Source organism: Anomaloglossus baeobatrachus, chromosome 6, assembly GCF_048569485.1.
Source record: "Anomaloglossus baeobatrachus isolate aAnoBae1 chromosome 6, aAnoBae1.hap1, whole genome shotgun sequence".
Classification (NCBI taxonomy): Eukaryota; Metazoa; Chordata; class Amphibia; order Anura; family Aromobatidae; genus Anomaloglossus; species Anomaloglossus baeobatrachus.
In genome coordinates, this window is record NC_134358.1 from 157,052 (window position 1) to 184,055 (window position 27,004).

General features: G+C 50.5%; 2 protein-coding genes across 7 annotated transcripts in view; one reads left to right on the forward strand and one right to left on the reverse strand.

The window, feature by feature from the left end:
• Positions 1–702, reverse strand: part of OPLAH (5-oxoprolinase, ATP-hydrolysing) — a gene marked incomplete at its 3' end in the record, with an annotated part of 146,570 nt that extends 145,868 nt beyond the window's left edge. The window contains exon 1 of the mRNA XM_075315969.1: positions 412–702. The remainder of the gene's footprint in view (positions 1–411) is intronic.
• The window catches only part of LOC142316897 (uncharacterized), a 174,549-nt gene that overhangs the window by 73,385 nt on the left and 74,160 nt on the right, over positions 1–27,004 (forward strand). Inside the window, exon 1 of one of the 6 annotated variants that reach the window (XM_075352662.1) lies at positions 833–879. The exons of 4 other annotated variants lie outside the window; for them this stretch is intronic. The gene's annotated coding sequence lies outside the window, so the exon portion shown is untranslated. Of the gene's footprint in view, positions 1–832; positions 880–9,392; positions 9,828–27,004 lie in introns of those variants that run through there. One more of the 6 variants, XM_075352660.1, reaches the window with a different exon arrangement.

Below are 27,004 nucleotides of genomic sequence, written 5' to 3' on the forward strand. Positions count from 1 at the left end.
CAGTCCTATGTAACACCACAGATAATACAGTGATATCTCTGAGTACAGATAATGTAGTAGATGTCACCTGCAGTCCTATGTAACACCACAGATAACACAGTGATATCTCTGAGTACAGATAATGTAGTGGATGTCACCTGCAGTCCTATGTAACACCACAGATAACAGTGATATCTCTGAGTACAGATAATGTAGTAGATGTCACCTGCAGTCCTATGTAACACCACAGATAAAAGTGATATCTCTGAGTACAGATAATGCAGTAGATGTCACCTGCAGTCCTATGTAACACCACAGATAACACAGTGATATCTGAGTACAGATAATGTAGTGGATGTCACCTGCAGTCCTATGTAACACCACAGATAATACAGTGATATCTCTGAGTACAGATAATGTAGTAGAGGTCACCTGCAGTCCTATGTAACACGTGGATCCCTGCGTCGCTCACTTCCCATAGACCAGCTAAGATCAGCTGGTAAGATCCCAGTATGTAGAGGTGGACTTGGGACTGTCTCCAGGGATTTGAGGGATCTCCCCCCAGCTTGTGGCACACAGTTGTCCCAGGATCCCCCTTGCAGGGCTTTATGGCGGAGCAGCCGTATACCCTGTGTCCTGTTCCTGCAGATTCCTCACCGCCTGCTCCTCCTCAGTCCCTTGGGGTCATGCAGCTGCCAGCACTCGCTGATCCCTGTGCACTGAAGGGTTAACACTTCTGACTGTAGCTCTGTCCACACACCTCCTAATCAGCCAATAACAGACTTGGAGTAAGGAGCTGCCACCTGTGATTGGTAGGCACTGATAGAAGGTGCAGCCATATGGTGCTGTGCATTGTGCAGATCATGTGACCTGAGGGTATACAGACACTGAGAAAAGATGGTCAGTGCGGTGTGAGAATACAAAATATTTTTCTATATGCTTATCTACTGTTAGAGTACAATATATATATATATACTAGCTGTAGTACCCGGGCGTTGCCCGGGATAGTAACTGTCTCTCTCCCAGTCTCTGTCTGTGTGTCGCTGTCTGTCTGCCTCTCTGTCTGTCTCTTTCCTTCTTTGTGTGTCGCTGTCTGTCTGCCTCTCTGTCTGTCTCTTTCCTTGTCTGTCTATGTCTCTGCCTGTCTATTTCTATCTTTGTCTGTGTACCGCCCTTTTGATAAGCAGCCGAGCTGCTCGGATCCAGGCTCGTTTGGTGGGTGGCTCGAGCGCCTCTGGACCCGGGGGTCACGTCGCTCTGAAGGGAGGCTGGCGCTACGTGAGGGGTTTCGGTGGGGAGGTTCACGGCCGGGGCCGTGGTGTTTAGGGATTTAAGTGGACGCCACCCACGGGTTGTGGTGAGTGTGGGCACCACCGCTGCCGTTAACTAGGCTCCCGGGGACGGTGTTGTGCAGCCTGGTGTTGAGCCCTCCGTGGGCAGGGGGTGATGGTCCCGGGGCCTGGTGGTTGCGAGGTGCGGGCGTGTTAGTTCGGTGCGGTGCGCGGCCCGAGGGCACTGTTGTATTCACTATGACAGATACACCGGAGTCTCTGGTAAACCAAAAGGATGGTGGTCGGTGCCCGCAGCCGGCTGCGTCTGGTCCCCCACCCGGTTCGGTGGTTCCCGCCTTTCTCCTGCACCTCATTTTGTAGATTTTGACTGCCTATGCTTCAACAATGGTAGTCCGCTCCCCGGCTTTGTGTGTGCCGGGAGAGCCCGTTTGCCTGCAGACGCTGGCCCGTGGGATCTCTCTGCCTGAGCGGTGGCTTTCTATCCCCCTCGTTGGGCTGTTGTCTTCAGTCGGGACTTGGGTGGGAAAGAACCTAAGATCCAGGCCCCAATCAGTGAATTTGACTTGGTCCATTGGGTTCTGGGCCTCGTTCTGGGTCTGAGTACCCCTCCTGGTGCTCCGGTTTCCAGTTGGTTCCCCGGTTCGGTACCGGCGGGCCACTAACCTGTCTCGGTCCCTTTCGGTTCCACCAGCCGTCTTTCCGGCTCCTGCAGGCGGCAACCACCATCTGCCTCCTGGCCAAAGGGTATCCGGGCTACGACCCAGATCCCTGACAGACATTTCTCCTACTCAACTACTCTCTTTCACCTCCAAAACTGATCTGTTTGTTTTTTTTCCCGCCTCAGGCGATCCGAACTCCTCGGTGGGCGTGGCCAACCGCCTGGCTCTGCCCCCTGGTGTGAACGTCAAGACATGAGAGGGGTGACTCAGGGTTTTTAGGTTGGCTGCTGTTACCTTGTTAGGGGACGGGTGTTTGTGCAAGGGCCTGTCTGTGACTACCTGGCTAGTCCAGGGCGCCACATTCCCCCTTGTTTTTTTTTTTTTTTAAAACTTTAAATTTTTATTAAGATTTTCAATTTACGTACAGGAAATAAAAAGTAAAAGAAAATCACAATTTTTGAGACACATGTCCCCATAAAGAATAAGTACATTGAATAATAATAATGAATAATGAATAAAGTCGCGGTACCTGGTGGTAACATTCCACGCCAAAGCGCCTACCCTGCAGACATGAGTTACCCCGAACTGAAGGTGAGTACCATTGAGTACCAAAGTATAACAATAAACTTCACAACTAGACAGACAATGACAAGTGAGGGGGGTTAAGGAGGGAGAGGAAAGGTGGCGGGAGAGAGAATACAAGAATCCAGACAGTTTCCCTAGGGCCCACAGGCCTGGGTCTTACAGGTCCTCACCCCCAGTAGTCCCATGGTGACCATACCGCCCAGAAGCGTTCCTTTGTGTCATTCAATAGTGCCGTAAGGTGTTCCATACGTCTAACATCCAGTAATCTATACTTGAGGCTCTGGAGTGAGGGGGTCCCTGGCTGCCTCCAATTCCTTGCTATTAGGCACCTGGCCGCTGTAAGGATGTGAGACATAAGCTTAGAGGCCATTTTACGCATGCCCCCAATCCCGAGGCCCAGAACATAGATCAAGGGATCAAGATCTACCTCTATATAAAGTACTTTATGGATCAACCCCTTTCCCTGCTCCCAGAAGGAGACTATCCCTGGACAGGACCAGAAGTAAAATGGTGCCCATGCTCCCCCCGCATCTCCAGCAGCAAGCTGGTATAGAGGGGTCTAAGCCATGAAGGAAGTCTGGTGTGTGGTACCAAAACAACAACATTTTGTAGATATTCTCTTAATATAACGTGCATATTGATGTCTTGGCGGCGTTACCCCAAATTGCTGTCCATTCCCAAGGTAGAACCCGCCTTCCCAATAGAGACTCCCATTTCCGCATGTATGGAAAAATCCCTTCAGGCCTGTCCCGAAGCTCAGAAAGCAACATGTAAATTTCTGAGATCAGACCCTTGGTGTCTGTGCCCCTTCTGCAAATTTTTTCAAAGTCCGTGATACCGAGACCCCCGCCCTTCCAAACAAGGAGCCAGCCAAGTCTCTGATCTGCAGGTATTGGAAAAACTCTCGATTAGGCCCGTTTCACACGTCAGTGAAAAACACAGACGTTTTTCACTGGCGTGTAAAACATGCACATGTCCCTGCGTGTGCCGAAAATCACGGCACACGTGGGTTGTCTAAGTGTAATCCGGGCTCCGTTCTCCGTGGCCCGTGATTGCACTTAGAGATTCACTCACCTGCGCCCGCTCCTGCTCTCCATGGTGCTGAATCCTCCCGCGACGCAGCATCCGGCCGGCGGTGACCCCCGCAGCAGCTGCTTCCGGGTCGGCTGTGTCGCGCATAATGAATATGCGCGACAGTAATCAGCCGGCACAGAAGGAGCAGGGAGAACGGGCTGCAGAGGACATCGCTAGACGCCGGGTGAGTTAAAATGTTTTTTATTTTAAAAGTACGTTTTTTTTCTGGCACGTGTTTCACGGACCACAACACTGCGTGGTCCGTGGAACATCAGTGATGCCAGAAAAAAATGGACATGTCTCCGTGCAGCACACGCGGGTACGCTGCACGGAGACACGTGCAGTGACAAATCACTGACATGTGAGCAGACCCATTCATTATAATGGGTCTGCGTATGTCAGTGATTCTGGTACGTTTAAAAAAAAGCACAAACGTCCCAGAATCACTGACGTGTGAAAGGGGCCTTAGAGAGGGAAAATTTTTCCCTGAGAAACTCAAAGGAATGGATCTGCATTGTGTTTCCATCTATAATATCTGCAAATCTGAAAAGGCCTGCCCTGAGCCAAGGGTGCACCATGTCTGACTCCAAACTGCTTGGAAGCAGAGGTTGGTATATGAAGGACACCAAAGGGGAGAAGGGGGACGCCAGAGGAAATTTTCTAATACAAAATGCCCAGAGGTCCCTAGTAAACTCATACCTCCCAACTTTTGAAGAAAGGAAAGAGGGACAAAAGTATGCGGCGCGCAGCGCGCCGTGGCAAATTTTGACCACGCCCCTAACCACACTCCTAGCCACACCCATTTGGCAGTCAGGGTCATTCAGTAGATGCCCCGGACTGTTCGTTAATAGTCATAGCAGCCAGAATGTTCTTATATTTCTATGTGTCATTATATGACATGTTGCTTATTTGTGCCTATAAGGCCGTGTTCACACGCTGGATAAATCCGGTGTTTTTTGTGTCTGCAGCAAACTACACATTTACAATCTTCTCTGTTTTTTCCATTTTTGTTGCATTTTTTTCTGCCTTTTCTCCATTGATTAATGCGTTTTTGGTTCAGATGGGAATCTGCGTTTTTTTAGTGTTTTTATTGTACTGAGAAGCTTTTTCCTGGGTTTTTTTTCAGCTCCACATAGAAACCTCCAGAGAAAAAAAAGCATCAAAACCGCAGAGTCCAGCGGTGTCTTTTCGTGGAATCACATCCACTTTACTTGGACAATTAAACACAGCAGAATAAATGTGCAAAATAAACAGCAGAAAAAAGCAGCATTTACACTACATGTGAACACGGACTAAGGGTATGTGCGCACGTTGCTTTTTACCTGCTTTTTACCTGCTTTTTTGCTGCTTTTTCTTCTGCGCTGTTTAATGCCAAAATGGATGTGTTCTTCTATTCAAGCAAAGTCTATGGGAATTTGGGTTTCTTGTTCACACTATGTTGTTCAAAATGCTGCCTTTTTGTGGCAGAACTTTGGTCAAAAACTCAGCTTTGCAGTGCAAATCCCAAATGGCAAAAACAATTGACATGTTGCTTCTTTGAAAAGCTGAGTTTTTGACCAAAGTTCTGCCTCAAAAAGGCAGCATTTTGAACAACATAGTGTGAACAAGAAACCCAAATTCCCATAGACTTTGCTTGAATAGAAGAACACATCCATTTTGGCATTAAACAGCGCAGAAGAAAAAGCAGCAAAAAAGCAGGTAAAAAGCAGGTAAAAAGCAAAAGAGCTTTTCAATTTCGGTCCTCCTGTTGTATGCCCAAAGGGACACCCAACAGGGGATCCTCCTGAGATGAGCCACCCAGTAGTATTTTAGAATGTCCGGGACGGAAGCCCACCCCTGTCCCTACGGGCCATCAGCACCACGGGCCATCAGCACCTCCCTGGCAACCCTATGGCGTTTATTGCACCAGATGAATCTCAAGATAGCCGCTTGGAGGGCCTTTAGTTCCTTCATTGGCACCTTAACCGGAAGAGTTTCGAAGAAATATAGAAGTTTGGGAAGCAAGCTCATTTTTACCACCGCCATGCGTCCCATCCACGAAAGGGGCAGGGGCATGCATTTACTCAAAAGGGCCCTCAGCTCTCGGAAAAAGGCGGGAAAATTAAGGTTATAGAGGGAGTCATAAGTAGATGCCAAGTTGACCCCCCAGGTACTTGACCGCATCTGACTTCCAGCGGAATTTAAAATTCAAACGCAGATAATCCAGGGCCAACAGGTCGAGGTTCAATGGCATTGCCTCCGTTTTACTGGAATTGATCTTATGCCCCGAAAGGCTCCCGTATGCATCCAGGGTGCACATTAAATTTGGAAGGGTAACGTGGATATTAGTGAGTGTAATGAGAACGTCGTCGGCAAAAAGCGAAATTTTAAACGATTTGCTTCCTACCAGGACCCCCGAGATGTTCAGGTTGCTCCTAACCGAGGACGCGAGGGGCTCTATACAAAGCGCGAAGAGACGGGAGACAGGGGGCACCCCTGCCTGGTGCCATTGGAGATGGTGAAGGGCTTAGAGATGTGGAGGGGGAGCCTAATAGAGGCAGTAGGGGCACTGTAGAGAGATTTTAAAGCACACATGAAGCCACCCGAGATCCCGAAGACCTCCAATGTCTTGAAGAGAAAAGGCCACGCGAGGCGATCAAAAGCCTTTTCCGCGTCAAGACTCAACACTAGCGTCTGTTGTTTCCTCCGATTCACCACATCCACCAAATCTATGACCTTCCTGGTGTTGACCCCCCCCTGACGGCAAGGGACAAAACCCACCTGGTCTTTGTGCACAAGTTGGGGTAACCAACAATTGAGCCTAGCGGCCAAAAGCTTGGTGAACAGCTTCAGATTGGAGTTCAAAAGAGCTATTGGTCTATAGTTAGCACAATCCAAAGGATCCCTGGGTGGCTTGGGCAGGAGGATTAAATGGGAGTGTAGCATGGATGGTGGGAAAGGGCCACCCTGCAGAAAGGAATTGAACAAGGTGGCCATGTGTGGGAGAAGATGTGCCGCAAACACCTTATAGTAAGAGTAAGTAAAGCCATCCGAGCCTGGCGACTTCCCCTGGGGCAGGGTCTCCAGAACTTGTTCCAGTTCTTCTATAGTGATCGCCTCATTCAAAGCAGCGGCTGCTCCGCTAGGCAATGAAGGGAGCTTAAGGGCAGAAAAGTAGTCCCCCAGTGCCCCAGCACCACGCAAAGCCATGCCAGCGGGGTCCGGGATCTTATTAAGCTTATTATAATAATCGAAAAAAATGTCAGCTATTGAGGCGGGATGGTAATGGATAGTGCCCTTTTTGTCGCGCAAAGCCTGGGGACATGAGGACGTAGCACGCTCCTTAAGTTGACGAGCAAGTAGGGTGTGAGCCCTGTTACCCCTTTTGTAGTATCTTTGTTTAGAGAGGGTGAGTAATTTTTCTGCTCTGCCAATTGCCAAGTCTGTCAACTTTTCCCTGAGGCTAATGACTCTCCGGAGAACAGGCAATGAGGGGGAAGCCACCAGTCTCCTCTCCTGTAGCTTAAGTTGGGCCGTTATAGAGTCCCACTGATTTGTGGCTCTCCTCTTAGCCCTGGCGCCCTCCCTAATGCAGATTCCCCTCATTACCGCCTTGTGGACTTCCCAAAGCGTTACCGGCGATGAGAGCGAGCCTATGTTCAACTGAAAGAATTCAACCAGCTGTTTGTTTAAAGAGGCCTTAATGTCGGGATCCTTGAGCAGAGATTCATTAAGGCTCCAGTGGTGGGGCCTGGATCGAGGGCCATCCCTCCTAAAATCCACTATGAGAGGGGAATGATCTGACCAGGTAATGGAACCCATTTCCACCTTCTCAAGACACCCCAGCACCGATGAGTCAGTGAAAAAATAGTCAATTCTAGTGTGCGTCTGATGTGGATGCGAATAGAAAGAGAAGGCCCTCTCTCCCGGATGGTCCACCTCCCCCCCTCTTGGTGCCCGAGTGAGCCGAGAAGTGAGTGGGAAAGTGGTGGGATGCAAACTTAAACGTGTTTGATTCTAGAAAATGTGTTTTTTGAATAAAGGCTATGTCCGCCCCTGATGTTTTGAGTTCCTGTAACAGCAATTTCCTCTTGCGGGGTGAGTTCAGACCCTTTACGTTAAGAGAGATAATGCGGGCCATATCGGAGATATAGAAGGGAGAAAAAGCTAATGAAATACCCATACCAGCGAGGGCATGACCTCCCTTGTGTAGCATGCCAGAGAAGACGATCCAAGCGGCGGAGGGCCACAGCTCCCAGGGACTCCAGTAGAAGTAAGACCTGAAAGGACACATAAGGAAAAAACATCGGGGAGGGGGGAAGACAAGGACAAACATAAAAGAAACAACAATTGAGAACATTGACCAAAATACATGACCCATAGTTATAGATTCCCGGGAGGTCAACCCGGAAGGGGGAGACCTAGAGGGGAGCTCCTCAATCCTTCAGGGCCAAGAGAGCCACCCGCCTCAATCCCCAGTAGCCCGCCAAGAGGGGGCAGTCCAGTGGGCACAAGCTCGTGCCAAAAGGAGATAATGAAAAAAGAAACAAAAAAACACATGGAAAGGAGAAAAACCTCTTCCACTTTCTCCAACTAGGGGATCAAACCTCCATCGACCCCTCAACCCCTCCCGGCGTTATTGAGATGGCCTCCTTTCCCCACACACAGCCCAGGAAAAAAAAAAAACAAAAAACCCTGGGGGCCGCAATTGGCTGAATGGACAGTCAGAGGCCTGAAATGGAAAAAGTCGCACTGTCACGTATCAAACTCTGCCATTGGAACTCGGAGGGTAAAAGACACATGCACCAACCAGGCTAGAAGATATCCTCAACGGTGGACCGGGGAGGGGAGTGACCCTTGGCCCCTACCTCCTCTTTCCCCCAGAGCCTCTCGGCCTCCACCCCCCCCCCCCCACCTTGGACCACACGGGGGGGGGGGGGTGGACCCTCCAACTTTTGCAGGTCCCAGTCTGGAATACGGACCGCAGGGATGTCCAAGGTTTCACAAAACAGGGTGATATCTGCTGGGGTGTGGAGAATCGCCGATTTACCCCCTCTGCGTGCTGATAAAGCAAATGGGTACCCCCCGGCGGTATGGAACCTGGTGCTCCTTCAGGCTCATGAGGAGGGGTTTAAGGTGCCTTCTTTTCTGCAGCGTGATGCGAGAAAGATCTGGACAAAGCTGGATGTTCCTGCCATTAAACACGGCTGCCTTGTTCCTGACTCTGGCCTTAGACATAATCAGCTCTTTGAAAAGTCATGAACGCAACAGATGATATCCCGGGGTTGGGTAGATAAATTCTTCGGCTGTAATGCCCTGTGTGCTCTGTCCAGTTTGATAACATTGGAGGGAGGAGCATCCAGTACATCATTGAAGATGGATTGTAATATGGAACTGGCGTCCTCGGAGCCGTCTGATTCCGGGACTCCCTCACACGAATGTTGCAACGGCGCCCCCTGTTGTCAACATCCTCTAAGTGAGACTGCATGTCCTCCATGATTTTTTGTTGAGATGTTGCCAGTTTGTGTAATTCTGATACATGGAATCTGGTGATGTCATGCTCTTCCTCCAGGGATTCAATTCTGCCAGACAATTGCTGCAAATCTCTCCTCACTTCAGCTATTTCTGACCTGCAAGTTGCTTTTACCTCACGTATGAGGGATTGAAAGTCCTCTTTAGAAGGAAGTTTGTTGATGAAATCTTGCATATCCTTAAATGATGTGTCTGGCCGTTTAAGTTGTGCTCCTGCAGTGGATGCAGCTGAAGCTTTAGCCTGGCGCTGAGGAAGGCGGGGAGAGCAGTCTCCACTCTGTAGCCCCGAGGAAGGAGCCAGGCTTCCCCATCCCAGGGGTTCTCTAGCTGCAGCTGCTGCCTCATCCTCTCCCAGCTGAGGAGGGGGGTTTCCCCCAGGCCCATCCATGTCTCCCGCCGCCATCTTGTGCTCCCAGGCCTGTTGCTGCAGTGTCTGAGGGTCCGAGGCAGCACAGGCCTGCCGGGCAGAGGCATCCCCCGGTGGAACCTCCACAGCATCGCCTCCGCTCCCCCCGACATCCCCGCTCAGTCTCCACCTTCTCCTGCAGTGTGGCTGAACGGGCCGGATCCTCCACTTCCCCTCCATGCTCCTGGCAAGATGGCGTCCAGGCCTCCCCAGGGCCCTGCTCCAGGCCCAGGAAGGCATCCAGCGCCGTGGTGTGGTGCGAGGGGGCCACCGGTACCTGCTGCGTTGCCTTTATCCTCCGAGGGCCCATATTGTGAGCCGGTGGGTACGTTTCCTGATAGTTAAATGCTGATTTTTGTTGCGGGTCGGCTGGAGCTCCTCTTCCCCACGTCCTCTCAGTACTGCATCCTGGACACGCCCCCCCCCCTTCCTGGTTTAATGCAGACCGTCCGTGGGCTGCCCGACCACCACCGGTTTATTTTTGTTTGCTGTAAAAGATAAACGGGAAAAACAGGTATAAGTATACTAAACTTTTTACATTTTAAGCAGGTCTTGAAATCATCCCTTACGGGAGGCACATTCTTAAACGTTGCACATATATAAAACATTTTTATTAACGGTGAACTGGACCGTTTCAGAAATACTACCGGTGCCACGAGCGTCACTAGAAAGACAGCGGGAGCTTAGGGAGATAAATACGTGGCTTAGAAACGACTTCTCAGTTGGCTACAGGCTCTACGGTAGGGACGGGCTGCACCTCAATTGGGAGGGTGCAGCTGTGCTGGGGGAGAAAATGGTCAGACAGATGGAGGAGCTTTTAAACTAGGATCTGGGGGGAGGGAGGGTAGTGGAGCAAAAAAGGGGATAGAGCACATAGAGACAGTGAGATGGTAGGGGTCAATGAAGGAGTGGGGGGGGGATGGGACATGCAAGGAACGTAGGGAGTCTAGGCGTAATAAAGGTGTTAATTTAATACTATTATCTACTGGCAAATGCAAGAAGTCTTGCAAACAAAATGAATGAAGACACTTTGTGGATGGCACTAGCTGGCAGCACTCTTTGCTAGTAAAATAACTTTGCAAAAAAGGGCAGGAAGGTACAGTGGCCGGGGTGTGGGTCAGTGTAGAGGAAAGGAAGCCTCACTTTCTATCCCTCCTAATGGTGAAATGCAGCAAGGAATTCCCTGAGCTTAGGTACACAGACGCTGTTATCTGAAGCTGTATACAGCATTTCCATGGACCTGTCACCTATGGCTCTGAGCCTGCTGTAATTAGCCCTCAAAAGGGCTGAAATAAACTTCTATCCCTATTCTGTACAGCGCTGTGTGTATAGCGTACACAGCAGGACCGGCGACAGGAGCTGCGTGAGCGGTGACTGTCACCCAGACGCAGAAGGCAGATAATGGCGTCCTGAGGGAAAATGGCCGTATTTATAATGCAGGGACATGTGACATTCACAGCCTATGACACATGCCCTTGCTTGTCTGGCAAAAAGTCCACTTAGCCGTGTGTGTGTCTGGGATTGGCTGACATGCTAGCCCGTCCCACTACACGCGCGCTTAGAAAAAAAAATGGCGATCGGCATTTTCTCAGCACCACAGATCTAAAACCCGTCCCCCCCGCACACTATACGCTGAAATTTGATAATAGTGTGAATCACAGAGTGACTCACACTATTACAGTGAAAAGCCAGCTAGTAATTAGCTAGGCTTTTTGCTGATAGAACCGTTCTCGAACGTAACTCGAACTGCCGAACTATTAGCAAAAAGCTTGAGTTCTAGTTCTATCTAGTACACCCCCCAAAATCACTCGAACCTCGAACTGGCGAACCCCGCTCAACTCTACCTGTAGCAGACAGGTGGCCCATACCGCGGGTCGTCGTTGTTCTTCCTCCGCTGCATCCAAGGGACATCCTCCAGGCTGTCGACGAGTTGGATCTTCTCCTGGGGCTTGTCTCTCATCAGTAGCTGGAGTGCGGCGAGGATCCAGGTGAGGTCTTCGTTCATGCGTCGGACCTGCGAGGCCAGCTCTTGCATCGTCCCGACGGGTGCAGCAGGGGCCGGTAGAGCCAAGGGAGGGGGCACTACCGAGATGGGAGCGGTTTCGACCGGCCAAGGGGTCGTATCAGGAGCGCCGATGGCTGGTGCTTGCAGGGCCTTGATGGCCCGCTCCTTTAGTACTGCAAAGTCTTGGTCGGCATGCTCCAAAGTCCATAACCGCAGCTGTTTGCGATCTTCAGCATACCTCAGTCCCTGCAGGAATCGCTCCACTAGCATCTTGTTGCTGTCGGCCTCACTGATGGTGTCCACCCGCCTCAGCGTCCGGAGGGCTGTCTGTAGGCGCAAGGCATAGTCCTGGGACCGTTGCCGACATTGGTAGAACTGCATCCACAACTCAGCCTCGGTGCGGATTTCAAAGGCGGTCTGGAGTTTCTTGAAGATAGTGGTCACCGAGGCCCGGTCCGCGTCTGCCCAGGTGTCCGTCTCCTGCTCGGCCGCGCCGGTCAGCTGCCCTAGCACTACCGTCGCACGCTGTCTGCCGGTCATGGCATACAAGTCAAGGATCGTGCTTATCTTTTTCCGGAACACCTGCAAGGCATCAGGCTTCCCATCGTACTGAGGTAGCCAGGTAGCACCGGGCACATAGGGCAAGGAGATCAGCATTACCTGGGCGACCGCCGGACCCGCGGCCTCCCCCACTCCTACGACCGGAGCGAGGGCCGCTACATTCCCGTCCTTGGGCACCGCCACTCCCGTGGCCGGTGCTCCTCCACCATCCACGTTAGGCACGGACATCTTTCCTCCGTTCCCCCTTGGTCTTTTTGGGGCACTCCGCTTTCTTTCTGCACCACTCTGTTCTCTGGGGGCGGGGCTTCACTCTCCCGCTCTTTTCTTGGAGAAGACTGCTTTGGCGGGAAACTTCGCGCCGAAAGATGGTGGACTCTGCAATTTTTCAACGGGACACCGCTGACTGTAACTTCAAGGCGCACTTCCACTGGTAAGTGGATGGGTTCAATCCTGTTCATGACGCCAGAAAAGGTCGATGTGTACCGCCTCTGATCCGGGGCTCGTCGGATCCTCCCAAACCCGGGGGTCACGTCGCTCTGAAGGGATGCTCGCGCTATGTGAGAGGTGGTGTTGCGTGGGGAGGTCCACGGCCGAGGCCGTGGTTGTTTTTGGGGTTAAGTTCATGACGCCACCCACGGGTTGTGGTGAATGGATGGACACCACCGCTGCCGTTGACTAGGTGTAATGCCTGCCTGGATCCACAGATTCAGATGGGCTGTAAAGGGGAGGCTAGAGGGAAGCCACTCACCAAGCAGGACCCCCCAGAACCCTGAAACCCTTTAACCCCTATACAGGGATTTGGAATTACACAGGGCTCTGGAGATCACTACCTGTGGAAGGCTGCAGTCCGATGAGAGTAGTAGTCAGGCAGGGTCAAACCAGGAATTGCGGAACAGGGACAGAATCGGCAGGCAATGACGTAGTTAGCTAACGTAGCAGAGGTCAAATCCGGATCGGGCATCGAGGTACAAAAACAGCAGGCAGAAGAGTAGTCAGAAAACACGCAGAAGTCAACAAACAGGAATCACCAACAGAATAGGATGTAACAGGAGCCAGGAAAATCAGAACTATCTCTGGCAGTGGTCATGTCACAGGAGGAGGAATAAGAAGGGTGTGGTGTCTTCCCATTGGCTATAGCTGAACGCTGACAACTTCAGCTGGAAGACACACATGCCACCCACAATCAGCCAGCGGTACTGCAGATCCCAAGCTAACCCAGCCCAGTGGATGATCGGAGCCTGCGCCCACCGGTGCCGCTGGCATCGACTCCTTTCCCATCACCAGCACCATCCATGGCAGGAACACTGCGTCGCCTGGCGATCGGAGCAGAAGTCGCTGGAGCAGACTCCGGCGGTGACGTAACAGTACCCCCCCCCTCCACGAGGGGCCTCCGGACCCTCAAAACCCGGCTTCCCAGGAAATTGGAGGTGAAACCGCCGGACCAGACCCTTAGCATGAATATCACTCGCAGGGACCCATGACCTCTCCTCAGGGCCGTAACCCCTCCAATGCACCAAATACTGTACCGCCCCTCTGACAATACGGATATCAAGTATTCTCTGTACCTCATACTCCAAGTTACCTTCAACCAAAACAGGAGGAGGAGAGTCACTGACTGGGTGAATGGCTACACGATATAACTTGAGGAGGGACTTATGGAACACATTCGATATCTTGAAGGATGGGGGGAGTTGCAGGCGGAAAGCTATGGGATTAATTACCTCGGTTATCTCATAAGGTCCAATAAACCTCGGACCCAGCTTATCAGAAGGGACCTTGAGTGTAATATTCCGTGTCCCCAACTCCAAGGCTAGGGCCCTTGGAACGTCTCTTATTAGCAGAGGAGGCTTGACCAACCTTTGCCTTCTTCAGGTTCTCTTTCACCTCAGACCAGATAGCCTTCAGTTTGTCCACAGTTGATTCAGCCTCAGGAGTATCCACCACAGCGGAAGAAAAAGAACCAAAACGTGGATGCAACCCTAAATTGCAGAAAAAGGGGGTAGTCTTGATGAATTACTGATACTGATTATTGATAGCGAACTCAGCTAGCGGCAGATATTCCACCCAGTCAGACTGACGGTCAGACACATAACACCGGAGATATTGTTCAAGGGTTTGATTGGAACGTTCGGTCTGACCATTGGTCTCTGGGTGGTAGGCAGATGAAAAAGATAGCTCTATATTGATCTTTTTACAAAACGTCCTCCAGAATTTCGAGACGAACTGTGTTCCTCGGTTAGAAACAATATTTTCCGGAACCCCGTGTTACCGCACAATATGCCTAATAAACAACTTGCTAAGAGTTTCAGAATTGGGTAATCCGGACAGAGGAACAAAATGACACTGTTAGCTGAATCTATCCACTACTACCCAGATACAGGTCTTCCCTTCTGAGGGTGGAAGGTCAGTGATGAAGTCCATGGAGAGATGTGTCCAAGGGCTTACTGGAGTAGGTAAGGACTGGAGAAATCCGGCAGGGCGGGTACGGGGTGCCTTGGCTGGAGCACAAGCCAGTACATATTCCTTAAAATCTTTCGCTACGGTTGGCCACCAAAAATTCCTGGTTACTAATCGGAGGGTATTGCCGATACCAGGGTGACCTGCCAGCACCTAATTGTGGGATTCCTAGAGTACCCGTAGGCGAAGTGAGGGGGCGACAAACAGTTTATGGACTGGAGTGGTTTCAGGAGCTTGGTCTTGGGTATTATGGACCTCTTCTATCAAATCTAAGGAAACAGATGACATAATAATGCCTTTAGCTAAAATATGCACTGGTTCAGAGTTTTCAGACTGAGCGGGACAGAAGCTACGGGAAAGTGCATCAGCTCTTGTGTTCTTGGTACTGGGCCAGAATGTTACCACAAAATAAAATCTGGAGAAGAACAATTCCCACCTAGCTTGCCTAGGATTGAGTCTCTTAGCAGATTCCAGATAAGTGAGGTTCTTATGGTCTGTGATTACTGTGACCTTTTGTTTGGCGCCTTCGAGGAAGTGGCGCCATTCCTCGAAGGCCCATTTAATTGCCAACAGCTCACGATTACCAATGTCATAATTTCTCTCCATGGGAGAAAACGTGCGGGAAAAGAAGGCAAAAGGACGAAGCTCAGTGAGAGACGGAGTACCTTGTGATAGCACCGCTCCCACTGCAACCTCGGATGCATCGACTTCCACAATAAACGGACGCATAAGGTCAGGCTGAACCAGAATCGGGTCTGAGGAGAAACATTCTTTTAATTTTGAGAAGGCATGGATCGCCTCTGGCTTCCAATTAACCACATCAGCCCCCTTTTTAGTCAAATCGGTGAGGGGTTTGGCAATTTTGGAAAAATCTCTAATAAATTTGCGGTAATAATTAGCAAACCCAAGGAAACGCTGCAAGGCCTTCAGAGACTTGGGTTGTACCCACTCCTTAATCGGTTGAAGCTTAGAGGGATCCATGCGGAAGCCTTCTGCAGACAATATATAACCCAGGAAATTAAAGAAGTTGTCCAGTTACCAAAACCGATTTTTTTATTTTTTTTTTTTTCTGATAAATCTTGCTAATATGTGCCCCTCAACACATCTATTATGTTTTTTCAGCAAAATTACCTTTCATTGTGCACTAGCAGCACACGGTCATTGCTGGCTCCAGCTCTGATGGGGTTAATCTCTCCTCTGACTTCCTGTGTTCAGTTCCTACAAGTCCCAGAATTCTTTGTGGCTCTAGGGCGGTGTCTAGCTTATCTAACACACCCATTGTGTCTAATACAACCACTCTGCTCCCACCCAAACCCTCCTCCCTGCCTCTTCCCTGTGGATGCACTGAGATCAATCATACAGACAGCAGCAGCTCTACACAGCCAGGGGAAGAAAGTGTGTGTGTGTGTGTGTGTGTGTGTGTGTGTGTGTATATACAGTGTATGTGTATATACAGTGTGTGTGTGTATATATACAGTGTGTATGTGTGTGTGTATGTCATACTCACCTGTCTGCAGGGTCCGGGTGCCATGCCTGCTTCCAGCCCCTGTCCCGGTACCGCCGCTCTGGCTGTGTGCAGTCTCCCCGGGGCACGTACGAAGCTTGCAGGACCTGGCGGTGGATCACCTGATGCAGTCACCTGACGCATCAGCTGATCGATTCTCGTGGTGTCGCCGGCTTCTTCGCGCCCGGCCGGCTATCAGCTGATCCTGCCGTCAGGGGACTTCATCAGCTGATTACCGGCAGCTGCTGCAGTGATGGGCCAGGATCAGACTCCGCTGCAGGAGCTGCCGGTAATCAGCACAGACGTGAGGTTTTTTTTTTTTTTTTTGCACCGATGCATCTGCTGATTGTATAACCGGCTTTTATACAATCAGCTTGTTACGGGGGGCTGTCTGATAATAACCGAAAGGAGTATCAGACAGTCAGGGTCCACCGTGCAAAGACTTTGCTGCAGACTATGGCAGAGTGCAATACCTCTGTTAACTCACAGAAGGATATAATAAGTAAGTAAAGCAATTCCTCCCTTACTTGGAGGGTGTGTGGAATGATCTCTGTTAATAATCACAGAGACAAAGGCAATGTGTGCGAAATGGCACCTACCTAGGTCCGCTCTTCTAGTGGTGCAAAAGAGACGAACAGCAGCGTAAGCCGCACAAAGCTCCTACCTGCGTTCGCTCCACTAGTGTGCGAGGACACGAACCACTAGATATGGCACCTGCCTAGGTCCGCTCTTCTAGTGGTGCAAAAGAGACGGACAGCAGCATAAGCCGCACAAAGCTCCTACCTCTGTTCGCTCCCCTAGTGTGCGAGGATACGAACAACTGCCAGACGCAGTATAAGGAACGTTACCCTAGCGGCAACGTCCACCTACGAGTAGAATCACAAGGCCCAGCCAGACCATGTGCCTCAGGCACCTGCCTATGTCCGCTCCCCTAAGAGGTAAGGATACGGACAGCAGCCGAAGCTGTAAGGTATAAGAACGCTACCCTGCCGGTAGCGCTCACCTAGCATAGACAGAGGAATGCCTAGAGGAACGCGCACAGAGCGTCTACTCATATGCATGAACCAAGAGGACTGAGCACCATGCGGCGTGTGTCAGGGTCTTATATAGACTCTGTGCCTCATCCAAGATGGAGGACACCAGAGCCAATCCGCTGCCAGAACGACAGGAGTGACGTCATGCTGGCCTATCACCGAGCAAGACGTCACAAGCACATGACCAGCGACCAATCGGCATAGAAGGTGTCAGAGACATGTGACCTCGTGTCAGCGATGATGTCACCCGCACATGTGCAATGGCTCCAAGATTGGACTTAGTCTCCGGCGCTCGCACATGTGCAGTAGCAAGAAATCTGGACTTAGTCTCCAGCGCTCGCACATGTGCAGTAGCAAGAAATCTGGACTTAGTCTCCAGCGCTCGCACATGTGCAGTAGCAAGAAATCTGGACATAGTCTCCAGTGCTCGCAGCAACCGTAACAGTACCTCCCCCTCAAGGGCCCCCCTCCCGGCGGCGCAGGTAATCGGCAACTAAGTCGGGAGCATGGACAGCCTCCTCAGGCTCCCAAGAGCGATGTTCCGGGCCATAGCCCTCCCAATCTATCAAGAAGAACCTGCGCCCTCTAACCATCTTAGAACCAACTATGGCTCGTACCTCATAGCTAGAGCGAGAGGAATCAGAGGCAGGAGAGTGCACTTCACGAGCGTGAGGTAAAATAGCCGGCTTTAGCAGTGAGACATGGAATTTGTCATGAATCCTAAGATGGACAGGTAACTTCAATTGATAGACTACAGGATTTACCTGTCGAAGAACCTCATAAGGACCCAGGAAGCGAGGAGCAAATTTGACAGAGCTCACTCTAAGTCTCACGTGTTTTGCAGAGAGCCACACAAAGTCCCCTGGAGAAAAGACAGGAGCCGGGCGACGAAACCGATCGGACACCGTCTTCATACGGTCCTTAGCTGCTTGGATCGACTCTTGAGTCCGATCCCAAACCTCTCTGGCATTAGTTGCCCAGTCGGCCACAAGAGGAGGAGGTGCAGCAGCGGGAAACGGTACCGGTACCCTAGGGTGTTGCCCATTATTGAGTACGAACGGTGTCTGCCCAGTGGCCTCAGCCAGCGAATTGTTAAGGGCAAATTCTGCCCAGGGTAGGAGGGAGGACCAGTTATCGTGGTTCTCAGCAACAAAGTGTCGAAGGTATATAATCATAGATTGATTGGTACGTTCAACCAAACCATTAGTCTCCGGATGGTATGCCGAAGAGAGATTCAACTCAATTTGCAGAAGGCTACAAAGATCTCGCCAGAAACGGGAAGTAAATTGCGGGCCTCTATCACAAATGATACGATCTGGCATCCCGTGAAGCCTAAAGACATGCTTGAGGAATAGTTTGGCTAGTACCTTGGAAGATGGGATTCTCGATAACGGTACGAGATGAACCATCCGGGAGAAATGGTCCGTAATGACCCACACAAATCTATGTCCCTGTGAACATGGAAGATCACCCACAAAGTCCATGCCTACCACCTCCCATGGTCTATCTGGCACTGGTAAAGGATGCAAGAGCCCAGCCGGTCTCTGCCGTAATGGACGGTTGCGAGCACACGAGTAGCAGGAACCGACATATCTCTTGACGTGGCTGGCTAAGTGTGGCCACCAATACCACCTCTCCAGTAACTCTCGTGTCCGCCTAATACCAAAATGCCCACCCACCTTTGAGGTGTGGGCCCATGACAGTATATCATTCTGTCGATCAGGTGGAACAAAGGTCTTGCCCGGTGGGATTTGGTCTAACGTCACAGGGGAGAGCGTATGAAAAACCCTGGAGGGAAGGATAAGACGAGGTTCGTCAATCTCTTCCTGGGTAGAAAGCATAGAGCGAGACAGGGCGTCTGCCTTGTTATTCTTACTCCCAGACAGATAGTTGATGGAGAAGTGAAAGCGGGAGAAAAACAAGGACCAGCGGGCTTGGCGAGGATTCAGACGCTGAGCGGTTTGTAAGTACGTCAGATTCTTATGGTCTGTATAGACCTGGAAAGGATGTTTCGCTCCTTCCAGCAAGTGACGCCACTCCTCCAAGGCTAATCTCAAGGCGAGCAGTTCCCTATCCCCAATGGTATAGTTTCTCTCTGCCGGTGAAAAGGTTTTAGCAAAGAAGAAACACGGCCTTTTTCTACCTGCACCGTTCTTTTGATACAAGACCGCACCAGCACCCACTGAAGAGGCATCAACCTCTAAGAGGAAGGGCTTATTCTCATCGGGTCTTTGAAGAACGGGAGCAGTTGAAAAGTGTCTTTTTACTGCCTCAAAAGCCTGAGATGTCTCAGTAGACCAGGCTTTGGGATTAGCACCTTTCTTAGTCAAGGCCACCAAAGGGGCCACCAAAGTAGAAAAATGGGGTATGAACTGCCTGTAATAATTTATGAATCCTAAGAAGCGTTGCACCGCCTTCAAGGAATGAGGTTCGGACCATTGCAGGACAGCAGAGAGCTTCGCAGGATCCATAGCCAGACCCTCTTGTGAGATAATGTAACCCAAAAAAGGCAATGAGGACTGCTCGAATACACATTTCTCGAGTTTAGCAAACAATGAGTGCTCCCTTAAACGGGAAAGGACACGAACGACATCCTGACGATGAGTCTCCAGATCAGGAGAAAAAATCAGGATGTCGTCCAGATACACCACTACTGAGGATAACAGTAAATCCCTGAACACATCGTTTACGAAGTCCTGAAATACTGCGGGTGCATTACATAACCCAAAAGGCATGACGAGGTATTCATAGTGACCGTCTCGGGTGTTAAAAGCGGTCTTCCATTCGTCACCCTTTCGAATTCGTACCAAGTTATACGCACCCCGCAGATCCAACTTCGTAAAAACTTGAGCTCCTCTCAGTCTGTCAAAGAGCTCCGAAATTAAAGGTAATGGGTATTTGTTCTTTATTGTGATTGCGTTGAGACCCCTGTAATCTATGCAGGGACGCAAATCACCCTCTTTCTTCCGAACAAAGAAAAACCCAGCTCCCGCGGGAGAGACAGACTTACGAATGAACCCCTTCTCTAAACTCTCTCTTATATAGGTCGACATGGCCTCCGACTCAGGTATCGACAGGGGGTAAACCCTGCCTTTAGGTGGAACCGAACCTGGGATAAGGTCTATGGCACAGTCATACGGCCTATGGAGTGGAAGAACCTCAGCACCCTGTTTGGAGAACACGTCAGCGAAATCCAAATAGGGTGTAGGTATGGGAGAGAGATCAGTTGATGCAACCGCAACGACCTTAGGTGGTAAGGGAAGACATCGGGACTGACATTTCGAACCCCAACTAATAATGCTGTCAGACTCCCAGTCAATGTGAGGAGCATGAGTCCGAAGCCATGGAAGACCCAGAAGGACGTCGTCTATACCCTCAGGCAAAACAAGAAAAGAAATCTCCTCTATGTGACCCTGAGACAGGGAAAGGCGCAAGGGAACTGTCCTCAATGTAATGGAGTCAGACAACATAGTTCCATTAACAACACGGACAGGAATAGGCGCCTCTAACATGATAGAGGGAATATTGTGTCCCTTTACAAATCCTGAGGACACAAAAATCCCGTCAGCTCCGGAATCCACAAAAGCCATAATAGGCCATGTATTCTCAGATAACGAGAGCTGACCTGGGATACAACACTTAGAGGGTGCAGAAGACGTCTCTAGTAACCCCCCTCTAATGGTTACTAGGCCAGGGAGTTTCCCTGACGACTAGGACACTTGTTGGCATAGTGCCCAGCCTGACGACATACGTAACATATAGGAGGACCGGACTTGCGTAGTCTGGAGAACGTATGACCTAACTCCATAGGAGTGGGAGATGTTTCAGATGCTGAGGAAGATGGTAGTGGACCCTCAACAACTGGAATAGCCCGATGCTTAGGGCGTGAGGAAGAGACCTCGAGTCTACGTTCCTTATGGCGTACATCGATCCTCGTTGCTACTGTGATCAAGTCCTCCAGAGAAGCAGGGACCTCACGAGTAGCAAGGGCATCCTTGACATAGACTGCCAACCCTCTCCAGAAGATAGGAATCAACACCTTCTCTGGCCAATCTAGTTCTGCCACCAGAGTTCTAAAAGCAATGGCATAAGAACTAGTGGATAACGAACCCTGAGATAGATCTAACAGTCTCAGAGCCGCATCATGGGTAACCTGCGGACCCATGAATACCGCCTTAAGAGCATCAAGAAAGTCTTGATGTCTCAGAGTAACCACATCAGAGCGCTCCCATAGGGGAGTCGCCCATTCTAAGGCTTTGTCCTGAAGTAAGGAGATGATAAAGCCTACTCTGGACCTCTCCGTAGAGAAGCGAGAAGAGTTGACCTCTAGGTGTATCTGACACTGACTAATGAAACCACGACATGATCTGGCATCGCCAGAATATCTGTTTGGCAGAGCAAGTCGAGGATCATGTGCAGATGTCACCATGGTCTGAGGTTTATCCTCTATACTCTTGAGCCGTGACTCAAGTACTTGTATGTAACGGTGTAACTGCTGATATTCTGCCATAACTGCCAGACCCTTGGCTCAGTCCTAATGTTACGGGGGGCTGTCTGATAATAACCGAAAGGAGTATCAGACAGTCAGGGTCCACCGTGCAAAGACTTTGCTGCAGACTATGGCAGAGTGCAATACCTCTGTTAACTCACAGAAGGATATAATAAGTAAGTAAAGCAATTCCTCCCTTACTTGGTGGGTGTGTGGAATGATCTCTGTTAATAATCACAGAGACAAAGGCAATGTGTGCGAAATGGCACCTACCTAGGTCCGCTCTTCTAGTGGTGCAAAAGAGACGAACAGCAGCGTAAGCCGCACAAAGCTCCTACCTGCGTTCGCTCCACTAGTGTGCGAGGACACGAACCACTAGATATGGCACCTGCCTAGGTCCGCTCTTCTAGTGGTGCAAAAGAGACGGACAGCAGCATAAGCCGCACAAAGCTCCTACCTCTGTTCGCTCCCCTAGTGTGCGAGGATACGAACAACTGCCAGACGCAGTATAAGGAACGTTACCCTAGCGGCAACGTCCACCTATGAGTAGAATCACAAGGCCCAGCCAGACCATGTGCCTCAGGCACCTGCCTATGTCCGCTCCCCTAAGAGGTAAGGATACGGACAGCAGCCGAAGCTGTAAGGTATAAGAACGCTACCCTGCCGGTAGCGCTCACCTAGCATAGACAGAGGAATGCCTAGAGGAACGCGCACAGAGCGTCTACTCATATGCATGAACCAAGAGGACTGAGCACCATGCGGCGTGTGTCAGGGTCTTATATAGACTCTGTGCCTCATCCAAGATGGAGGACACCAGAGCCAATCCGCTGCCAGAACGACAGGAGTGACGTCATGCTGGCCTATCACCGAGCAAGACGTCACAAGCACATGACCAGCGACCAATCGGCATAGAAGGTGTCAGAGACATGTGACCTCGTGTCAGCGATGATGTCACCCGCACATGTGCAATGGCTCCAAGATTGGACTTAGTCTCCGGCGCTCGCACATGTGCAGTAGCAAGAAATCTGGACTTAGTCTCCAGCGCTCGCACATGTGCAGTAGCAAGAAATCTGGACTTAGTCTCCAGCGCTCGCACATGTGCAGTAGCAAGAAATCTGGACATAGTCTCCAGTGCTCGCAGCAACCGTAACACAGCTGATGTGTCATGTGATTCACGTAGTTTAACCTGACACATCATCTGATCGCTTTGCCTTCCAGCAAACCGATCAGATGATATTGGATCCTGATTGGACGGCGCGGGACCCTAACCAGGATTACTGCGGAGGGGGGTTTATTTCAATAAAGATGGAGTCACTAATTGTGTTGTGTTTTATTTCTAATAAAAATATTTTTGTGTTGTTTTTTTTTTTTATCATTACTAGAAATTCATGGTGGCCATGTCTAATATTGGCGTGACACCATGAATTTCGGGCTTAGGGCTAGCTGATAATATACAGCTAGCCCTAACTCCATTATTACCTAGCTAGCCACCCGGAATCAGGGCAGCTGGAAGAGTTGGATACAGCTCCAGAAGATGGCGCTTCTATGAAAGCGCCATTTTATGGGGTGGCTGCGGACTGCAATTCGCAGTGGGGGTGCCCAGAAAGCTTGGGCACTCTTCACTGTGGATTCCAATCCCCAGCTGCCTAGTTGTACCTGGCTGGACACTAAAATTAGGCGAAGCTCACGTCATTTTTTTTTTTTAATTATTTCATGAAATTCATGAAATAATTAAAAAAAAAAGGGCTTCTCTATATTTTTGGTTCCCAGCCAGGTACAAATAGGCAGCTGGGGGTTGGGGGCAGCCCGTAGCTGCCTGCTGTACCCGGCTAGCATACAAAAATATGGCGAAGCCCATGTCATTTTTTTTTTCTTTTTGGGTAAAAAACTGCATACAGTCCTGGATGGAGGATGCTGAGCCTTGTAGTTCTGCAGCTGCTGTCTGCTCTCCTGCATACAATGAACATTTTGAATAAGGAAATGACATCAGAACTTTTTTTTTTTTTTCATCAACAATCTTTAATGGCATTGTGCACTGATTAAAAACGCAGTGAGCAAAAACGCAGCAAAAAAGGCACCAAATCGCGGCAAAAACGTGACATGCAGCACCGCAGGTGACAGAGCAGAGCAAGTTGGTGACATGCTCTGCTCTGACACATAGTGTGCTGCATGTCACTGTATCCACTCTGGGACTTGTTGTGCAGGTGACCGGATGCTACATGTCACTAACTGCCCCACTCTGTGATTTCTGCTGCATAGTACCAACTGTATACACTCTCACCTGCACAACAAGTACCAGAGTGGAGAAAGATAGTGACATGCAGCACACTATGTGTCAGAGCAGAGCATGTCACTGTCTCCACTCCGCTGACCTCACAGCCCGTACACGCTGCGATGGATGCAGGGGGACACAGAACAAGTAATCGGCCGACACTGGAGTCATCTGATTACTTGGGATGAATGAGAAGTAAAATGCTCTGGTGCTCGATGGGCGAAGCCCATGCCGATTTTTTTTAAAAAAAATTCACTAAAAATAAAAAAACAAAAAAATCACATTGTTTGTGGGCTCCCGCTGCATTTTCTATTGCTAAGGGTAACCAAAGCAGCTACTGGCTGCTAGCCCCCGCTGCTTGGTGTTACTTTCACTGGCAATAGAAATGCAGGGAAGCATTTTTTTTTTTTTTATAAAAAACGTTTTCAGGGAAAAACCTTAAGAAAATGACGTGGGCTTCGCCATATTTTTGTATGCTAGCCAGGTACAGCAGGCAGCTACGGGCTGCCCCCAACCCCCAGCTGCCTAGTTGTACCCGGCTGGGAACCAAAAATATAGAGAAGCCCTTTTTTTTAATTATTTCATGAATTTCATGAAATAATTTTAAAAAAAAAATGACGTGAGCTTCGCCTAATTTTAGTGTCCAGCCGGGTACAACTAGGCAGCTGGGGATTGGAATCCACAGTGAAGGGTGCCCAAGCTTTCTGGGCACCCCCACTGCGAATTGCAGTCCGCAGCCACCCCAGAAAATGGCACTTTCATAGAAGCGCCATCTTCAGGCGCTGTATCCAACTCTTCCAGTGGCCCTGGTGGCAGGTGGCACGCTGGGTAATAAGGGGTTAATACCAGCTATGTTTTACCAGCTGGTATAAAGCCCGAGATTCTTAATGTCAGGCCAAGTTTAACCTGGCCATTAAGAATCTCCAACAAAGGGTTTTAAAAAAAAAAAAAAAAAGACATCACACAGAGAAAAATACTTTATTAGAAATAAATACACAGACACAGTAGGGACTCCATGTTTATTACTCCCTCTCACCCCTCCACGATGGAGAGATTTCTGTACTGACCATGCCAGGAGAGAGCGAGGAAAAGAGAGAGAGAGAGGGGGGGGGAGGAGAGAGAGAGAGGGGGTGGGAGGAGAGAGAGAGAGAGAGGGGGGGGGGAGAGAGAGAGAGAGAGAGGGGGGGAGGAGAGAGAGAGAGAGAGGGGGGGAGGAGAGAGAGAGAGAGAGAGAGAGAGAGAGGGGGGGGAGGAGAGAGAGAGAGAGGGGGGGGGAGGAGAGAGAGAGAGAGAGAGGGGGGGGAGGAGAGAGAGAGGGGGGGGAGGAGAGAGAGAGAGAGGGGGGGGAGGAGAGAGAGAGGGGGGGGAGGAGAGAGAGAGAGAGGGGGGGGAGGAGAGAGAGAGAGAGGGGGGGGAGGAGAGAGAGAGGGGGGGGGAGGAGAGAGAGAGAGAGGGGGGGAGGAGAGAGAGAGAGAGGGGGGGGGAGGAGAGAGAGAGAGAGGGGGGGAGGAGAGAGAGAGAGAGGGGGGGGAGGAGAGAGAGAGAGAGGGGGGAGGGAGGAGAGAGAGAGGGGGGGGGGGAAGGAGAGAGAGAGAGGGGGGGGAGAGAGAGAGAGGGGGGGGGAGGAGAGAGAGGGGGGGGAGGAGAGAGAGGGGGGGAGGAGAGAGAGGGGGGGAGGAGAGAGAGGGGGGGAGAAGAGAGAGAGAGGGGGGGAGAAGAGGGGGGGGGGCAGAGGTGCTCTGTCACCAACTGTCTCCACTCTGTGACTTGTGGTGCAGGTGACAGAGTGCAGACAGTTGGTCCCATGCAGCAGGACAGATGGCAGAGCACAGCGGTGACATGCCTGTCAGTGTCTTGCTGCTGGGAGGAGCAGATGATCACACTGCCCGACACCGGCCGCTCTCCTGACATCGCAGCAGAGCGGGCGGGTGGACAGTGTGATCACATACTTACGTGCAGGGGGGGATTCAGCTGAAGAACCCCCCCCTGTACTGCACACTGGCGCCCCGTTCCTCTCCATCTGCAGGACGCCGGCTCCACACTGACTTCCTCCGGATCCTCCCCTCGATGCTGAGCTGTGACGTGCGGTAGTCACCGCCCACAGCCCTGTCACTCAATCTGAGTGGCGCCGGCATCCTGTGACGTACCCGTCTTGTTTGAGAGCCCGGGAAGGCCGGGACGTCAGAGGATGCCGGCGGCCACAGCTCCAGGGGGTCATGTGACAGGCACTGAACGTGCAGGATAGCGCCGCTCAGTGCCAGAAATGGAAACACAAGCCAATGGAGAAGACGCCTAGAAAGGTAAGTATAACTCCTACAGAAAATAAAAAAAATGGGTGAACCACCCCTTTAACCTCTGCCTCAAAAAAACCCACATTTCTCATATTTAGCAAATAGGGAGTTCTCCCTGAGTCTCTGGAGTACAGTGCGTACATGTTGGGCATGTGACGTAGCATCAGGAGAATAAATCAGGATGTCATCCAGATAGACCACCACATATTGACCACAAACATCTCTAAAAATGTCATTAACAAAGTTCTGGAACACAGCCGGCGCATTACTTAATCCAAAAGGCATTACCAGGTACTCAGTGTCCCTCTGGAGTGTTAAATGCCGTTTCCACTCATCCCCTTCTCTGATGCGGATTAGGTTATACGCTCCCCTGTGATCCAGCTTGGTGAACCACCGGGCTCCTATGAGCTGGTTAAACAGATCGGGTACGAGTGGCAGAGGGTACTGATTCTTTACAGTAATAGCATTAAGTTCACGGTAGTCAATACAAGGTCTGAGGTCACCATCTTTCTTATCAACGAAAAAGAAAGAATCCAGCGCCGACTGGTGACCTGGATGGTCTGATGAACCCTCTCTGCAGACTATCTGCTATATAATCTTTCATGGCCTGACGCTCCGGACCAGAAAGATTATACATTTTACCCTTGGGGAGTCGGGAATTGGGGACCAAATCTATGGGGCAGTCATAATCTCTGTGCGGAGGTAATTTTTCAGATTCAGATACAGAAAAGACATCAGCAAAATCTCTGAATGCATGAGGTATGAAGATAGGTTCAGCTCTAGTCAGGTTAACAGATAACGACATACACGTCTCCTGACACTCAGGGCTCCAGCGCACAATCTCACCCTGGTGCCAGTCTATGACCGGGTTATGTTTGCGCAGCC